Source organism: Syngnathus scovelli, unplaced genomic scaffold (genome assembly GCF_024217435.2).
Source record: "Syngnathus scovelli strain Florida unplaced genomic scaffold, RoL_Ssco_1.2 HiC_scaffold_24, whole genome shotgun sequence".
Lineage (NCBI taxonomy): Eukaryota > Metazoa > Chordata > Actinopteri > Syngnathiformes > Syngnathidae > Syngnathus > Syngnathus scovelli.
This window is the reverse complement of record NW_026061333.1, coordinates 2,659,727-2,666,982: the sequence shown is the minus strand read 5'-3', so window position 1 is coordinate 2,666,982 and position 7,256 is coordinate 2,659,727.

Here is a 7,256-nt window from a genome sequence, read left to right as displayed (position 1 = left end):
ACCTGGTCACACTTACGCTTACTAGTGAGATATACATTGCATGATACCAGAACAAAAAACTTACCACAGTATAACACCAAATGTATTCGAAAATTCATTGTCATAAAGTGTTGTAATATTACTATCTTCCACTATCTGTCCTACTCACTCCCTCCTTCTGATGCTTGGCAACGCCCATGCCTCACACCTTGACAAACTTTCTGGGAGAATGTGTTCTTTACTACATACGATTCCATCATCATTTAATTTGACTTTCTTTCCAAAACGCTTCTTAATTTCTCAGTTCACACATCTTCTACATGTGTTACTGGTTCTCCAGTTTTTTCTCTAGTTAATTATCAATCCAAAAGCTACGTTTTCTTTTTAGCATTCAACCTGCTCAAAATCACTCTGTCATCAAAGTCGCTCTACTAATTTCCCATAGTAATCGCCAACGACTTCAACCATTCAACTTTTCATTCAGGCAATCATTCATCAATGCTCATCATATGCATCTCACACAGTCTCCAAAAAGGACTTATACTATCACATTGGTCCCAATTCATCCAAGCTCACCACACAACATTCATATATCATTTTCAACTCAAGTTTCCTGGTAGAACAATCCACCAATTCAAAAAAAACTTAACTAAAACAAACAACTGGCAAATTAATCTGAATTTTTTCTTTGTTTTTAAATTTGAAGAACTCAATCTCTCAGATTTAGCTTGCATTTAGAATTTTGTATAATCTTATAACACAACCAATCAATTATTCCTATTAAATGAAGCATTGCAAAATCTTAAATTCACAATTTATCCATCCATCCATCCATCCATTTTCTGAACCGCTTAGTCCCCACGGGGGTCGCGGGCGTGCTGGAGCCTATCCCAGCCGTCATCGGGCAGTAGGCGGGGGACACCCTGAACTGGTTGCCAGCCAATCGCAGGGCACACAGAGACAGACAACCAATCTCACTCACACTCACACCTAGGGACAATTTGGAGTCTTCAATCGGCCTACCAAGCATGTTTTTGGAATGTGGGAGGAAACCGGAGTGCCCGGAGAAAACCCACGCGGGCCCGGGGAGAACATGCAAACTCCACACAGGGAGGGCCGGAGGTGGAATCGAACCCGCACCCTCCTAACTGTGAGGCGGACGTGCTACCCAGTGCGCCACCGAGCCGCCTAAAAAATTCACAATTTAGCTTCTTCTAATTCCTGAAAGCATGTTCTGTCGTTTTTTTTTTTTGTTTTTTTTCCTTTGAGGATCCTCAATGCAGGTTTAAATTGACCTTTCAACAAATTACTAGCCTGTTTTATTGCCGTGGATCAATGCTAGAACTGCCATTTAGTCAGTTTATCCTACCAGTCACACACTCAATCACACAAACTCCAGCGCTTTTTTAGGCCTATCCAGGGATGGGTGTAAAACCCTCCCAAACAGCTTTGGAAAAACGGACAAAAGAAAAAATCTACGCCCTTCTTCAATTAAGAAAAAGAAGCTGTTTTTCTTAGTCCGTTTCTTCCACTGGGACTTGAACCCAAGCTGTTCTTTGGCTTGGAAAAACATACAAAGAAAAATCTACGCCCTTCTTTGATTAACAAAAAAGAAGCTCTGTGTTTCTTAGCACGTTCCTTCCACTGGGACTCTAACCCAAGCCAGATCCCTCAGCTCGGAAGAACAGACAAAGAAGAATCTACGCACCTCTTCGATGAACAAAAAAGAAGCTCTGCTTTTCTTAGCCTGTTCATTCCACTGGGACTTGAACCCAAGATGGCTCTCGTGCACCTCTACATTTTACGCGTTTCACAACAACACAATCACACAACTTCAGGCCTTTAACTTACTTATCCCCTGGTTCGTTGCACTGCCGGGTCCCGTCAATCCACCTCTGTCAGACGAAGGCAGACCTAAGATGCTGGCCCAGCGAAGAATTCTCTTCCCAGGACTTTCTTCTCCAGGTCCTCCTAATGGACGCTGGCTTGTCGACAATGCAGCACGTCCTTCTTCATCAGACAGATAGCGGGTATGAGGGATCCCGGGTTTCGGCACCAAAATGTTAAAGATTCGCTCACTGCAGGTGGAGAGTCCATTCGTCGCTGTGCGTACAGCGATGTTCGAATGGAGGTCTGAACTCTCCACCCTGCAAGGGCATATTTATTAAGAGAAACAGAGTGGGGGTATGAGTAGGCTGAATAGAAAGCCCTTGTCCTCTAGTCAAAACATATCAGGGGATGTTTTACGACCTTGTGGAGGATGGGACAAGGTAGGTTATTTATTACCGGTTGCATTCCAACATAATCATACGATAAGGATAATCTGAAAAACCCTAACAAATACTATAGCTAAAACGGCCTGTTGCGTTTTGTTCAAGATGTCCATCGTTAAGCAAGGAAAACAAAAATGTGCAGTAACAGTTTTTGTAACAGATGTTAGGTTGTTTAATGGCAGTCAGTGCACAAGGCACTTCAGCAGATGAAACAACGTCACACTCCAGATCAGAAGGCTTTATACTGACCAAAAGCAGGAACTTGGAAGGGAATGGGAGGGAAGGATAAGGTGTGTTCTGTTATCACCTGAATGTCCTGTTATTTACTGAATGTTTTGTGACTATGTGTCATGGAACTTAACTGAGCTCTGTGTGCCGTGCCTGTGCTCACTGCCTATGTGTAAGTGAAAGTCACAAAGCTCTGTGTGCTGTGTCTGTGCTCTGATTGAGCAACTATGTTTGGGTAAATTATTTACACATTGATTGATATGATGAAGTATATATGTTTTGTCAAACGCACCTCTTTCTATAAGGTGCCCCCGGCTACCCGGTAACGGGTTTGTCTTAGCCGGGTTCGGAGAAAGTAATGCGTGGTCAAAGCGGAAACATCTGCTGAAGGACAGCAGGTGTACGAGCGGGGGAAAATTGTCCAAACCCTATACAGCGTGGGAAAACTGACCAAATTCTATAGGGCGTGGGAAACTAGGCGGTCTTACCCTATAGAGAGGATATAGGTACCAGACAAGTCTATAAAAAGTCCTGCAGAGGCAGCTACGAGGCTTTTCCCCCCAAAGAGCGCTCATACGTGAAGAAGCCCGAAGGAGTTTCAAGATTTTTTCCAGAGTCCCGGGATCTTTGTGTGAGACGCAGGATCGCTGGTCTGAAATTAACTTGGATTTACTCCAAAGAATTGAACTGGACAACTTTACAGGAGAAACTAGGTGAGAGAAAACGACTTTTATGTATTTTAGCGAGAGTGGGGAATAGTCATCGGGCCACCGGCTCCCTCGAGGCCAGCCTGTTTCTCTAATTTGGATTTTAGAAGTAAGATCGGATTGATCACTCGACTTTGCTTCCACCAAAAATAGCACGCAGCTGGTGTCTACCTTTTCCCTCTTTCATGAACTGTGTTTTGCAATCGAATTGTTCTGGGATTGAATTATTTTATTAACACGGGTATCAGTGAGTGAAATTGTTCGGTTTCTGGAGTAATTGAGATTTGTAATTCTATTTCATGTTTCTTCAATAAATGTGTTTTGTATATTATTTACTTCGTTGTGCGCTGATTTGTACTGAATGTGCAATCGATGGTTTGGGGTTGATTTGACGATTTGATTAATGTACGGGGGTTTATTATGGTATAACATAGGACCGTAATAAATAAAAGTAACATCAGACAATTTTAGAGAATTGAATAACTTTCGTAGTTATTTGAGACACGAGTGAATTTCAATCCGTTTGAAAGTTTGCTTCGTCTGAATAAATTAACGGAAGTGTTTAAATCGGATTATTGGGTTGGTGTAGAACTGAAAGTAATTTAATTATTTGAAGGGCGCAGGCCCGTTTCCCCTTTTGACGGGCCGCGTAAAAAGTAACTCCGAACATATTAGAGAATTAAATAACTTTCGTAGATATTTAAGGGAAGAGTGAATTTCGTTAAAAGTGAATTCGTTTGAAAATTTACTTCCTCTAAATAAAATAACGACGATGGTTAAAATGGATTATTAGAGTTGGTGAAGGATAAAAGTATTTTGATTGCCCGTCGGGCGCGGCCCAGTTCCTAAATTTGTCGGGCCGCGTCAAAAGTTAAACAGGACACGATCGAAAAATAGACTTGCCTTCCAAATTAATTACGGGGCAAATCTAAATACAGTAAGACATTTTTATTCGTTTTAAGAAAGTTGTTACTCTATTTAAAGCAATCAAGTGGGGTGAAGCACTCCGACAGTTAAGTGCAAAATCTACATATAAGGAGTTAGAATTAATAATATAAAGTGCATTAATTTTCTTCTTAAATGCTATTATTGTCACACTTTTATTAATTCGATTCTCTTTCGAATAAAAAAGTTGGTCGGCTCGCTGCATGAGCGACCAAGTGGAACGGACCCATATCAACATTTACTTCGGCAAAACTAGTGCTTGGGTGCGCTATACAAACGAATCCCTGAGGTCTTAACAAAGACATCTAAAAATATCCGTAACATAATAAGAACTTCAAACATTAGCGGGGAGCCATCAATACGATGCGGTCACTTCGAAGTCTTGCCTCGAATTGAGTTACTCGGCTCGAGCTTCGGGTGACTTGAGAGGGATTGGCGTCGTACAGAAATTAGATTGATTCCGGTGGAGTTAATTTAACTCGGGTGGTTAGATTACGGACGAATCTCCGAACCCGGCTAAGACAAACCCGTGACCGGGTAGCCGGGGGCACCTTATGGAAAGAGGTGCATTTGACACATCTTATCAGCGTGATTGGGGTGCAATGACTTCATAAGTGCCACCTTAATTTATTTGGCTTCATACTGTCCGCTTCATACATTGTAAGGTACAGTAAACACACCGGTGTCTTTCCTCGTCTCCCATCGTAGTCACACTGAAGCCGAGCGCTACGTACGCTTCGTCATAGTATTGCCTTGCCTTAGCTTTCGTGTGACTCTCAATTCTCGTATCTCCGTCTCTTTCTGCCGTTTTTTTCAACCCTCTTAAATATTTTTCCATGGTGTCCCACTGCACTTTTTATCACCTGCTTTGTGCTGTGAGTGCTTATGTTCCAAGCACTCTACGTGCGCTCTACACTGTCGAGCAGTGGTCACCAACATGGTGCCCACGGGCACCAGGTCGCCCGTGAGGACTGTTAGAGATTTGCTTACTCCAACTTATTTTGCAAGAACCACAAGGAGACAGGCAAGTTCTTTTAGACACCTGCAGGTGGAGAGTCCATTCGTCGCTGTCTGAACAGCGATTATCGAATGAAGTCTAAAAGTCTCCTCCCTGCAAGGGCATATTTATTAGGAGGAACAGAGTGGGGGTGGGAGTGGACAGGTTTGGTGAACCCCCGGCCTCTGATAAGATCAGAGCAGGGGGTGTTTTACACTATTGTGGGAAACAGACTCTGCATTGTGAGGGCCAGACGTGATTGATTTAATTATCACATTGTGAGGGCCAGACGTGATTGATTTAATTATCACATTGTGAGGGCCAGACGTGGTTGATTTAATTATTACAGTCTACATTCCAACATAATCATAGGATCAAACTAACCTGAAAACCCTAACAAGGACCGCATGAGTCGCCCGCAGGACTGCTCTAAAATGATCTCAAATAGCAACACTTGTCAGTGAACTGCATCTATTTATTTTACAATCAAACCTCGGTTTTCGAACGTCCCGGTTCTCGAACAAATCGGAATTCGAAAAAAAAAAAATTGAGATTCTTTTGCTTCGGTTGTCGAAAAAAATTCGGAGGTCGAACCTCGCGAGATGAGCCGGGAGGACCCGAGAAAACTCGACCGTGTGGCCCGGATGCCGACTGACTTCGTTGTTATTGTATTTTCGTTACTTTGAGTAATATATAACCCCTAATCATGCCTCCAAAGAAAGCAAGTGGGAGCGGTAAAGCCATCCTAAAACACAAAGACGCTCTTAAAGCAACGCGACAGCGAGCGCCTGGCGCGCTGCGGTTGCGCGATTGGACCAAATTAAGCTCCCTGCGCACTGAGGTCCACTTAAATTTTGGAAAGTCCATCAGAACTTCAAAAATATTTTCTAAATTTCAGCGACGGCTCTGTCACATTATTGCAACAATCGCGGTGCAGTTGCGCGGTGGGCGACGCTCTACGGTTGCGCCTTCGGCGGTGCGTTGCAGTTGCGCGATCAGACAAATATGCGCAAATGAAAAAATGCTTTAAACAAAGGCGTGGGTTTTTGTCTTGAAACGAAATTTATTTTTTTCCATTATTTTTAATGGGAAAAATAGATTCGGAATTTGACCGATTCGCTATTCGAACCGCCTTCTGGAACGGATTGTTGTCAAAAACCAAGGTTTGATTGTATTTTTGCTATTCTTGTTAAAATCACACTTACATGTGAACTGGAAATGACAATAATAACACATGGTGAAAGCCAAATTGAACAAATTGGCTATTTCAGAAGTGTGCTTCAAACTGGTAGCCCTTTGCCATAATCAGTACCCAGGAAGTAGCTCTCGGTTTAAGAAAGGCTGGTGACCCCTGCGCTAGGCCAACGAGCCACGTAGTAAATTAGCTGACTCCGTTACATTCCGATTGGTAGCGAATATGACATGGACCTGAGGACTGCATTTTAGTGATTAATGAATTCAGATTGATATAGCCAGTTTGGGCGTGTCCTTTCAGGATCATAATTTTGTGTCTACCGCTGCCTCGTGGAAGACAGGCCTAAAAAAAGATGGGAACACTTGCGGGAGTTTCACCAAGATGAATTTGGACGAACTTTATGAAATAATGTTGATGTTAAAACATAGGTGGACGTGTCTGGAAGTCTGTGTTCAACAGAAGGCTGTTTGGCAACAGTGAACAACGGACAAATTCAGCAAGGTAATTTACTTACGCCATGACCCAGATTCGTTCCGGTGATGCTACGGCCACAACGCTATACGATCATGACCAATATGCAATCGCATACAATAAGTTTAGGGTCTTTTCTTTAGGATCTTCAGCCAAGACACCCAGGCAGACCATGAAAGAATGTTGATGTTAAAATGTTGGTGGAACTATTCAACTGTGCAGATCCGATGATCCCAAAGATTTGGGGTGAGACAACATTGAAAAAACGTTTTTCTTTGTTTACAGTGTCACTTATTTTGTGGCTTACCTTTTCTTCATTACACAGCCAAAGTATCGTATCATTTTACCTTGCGGCATATACTACACCGTACATACCATATCATGTCGCCTATTCAACTCATGCATGAGATGCGATGGCTGAGATATTTAGGCGATGGGTTGCTACTCCATTGTGCTCTCCA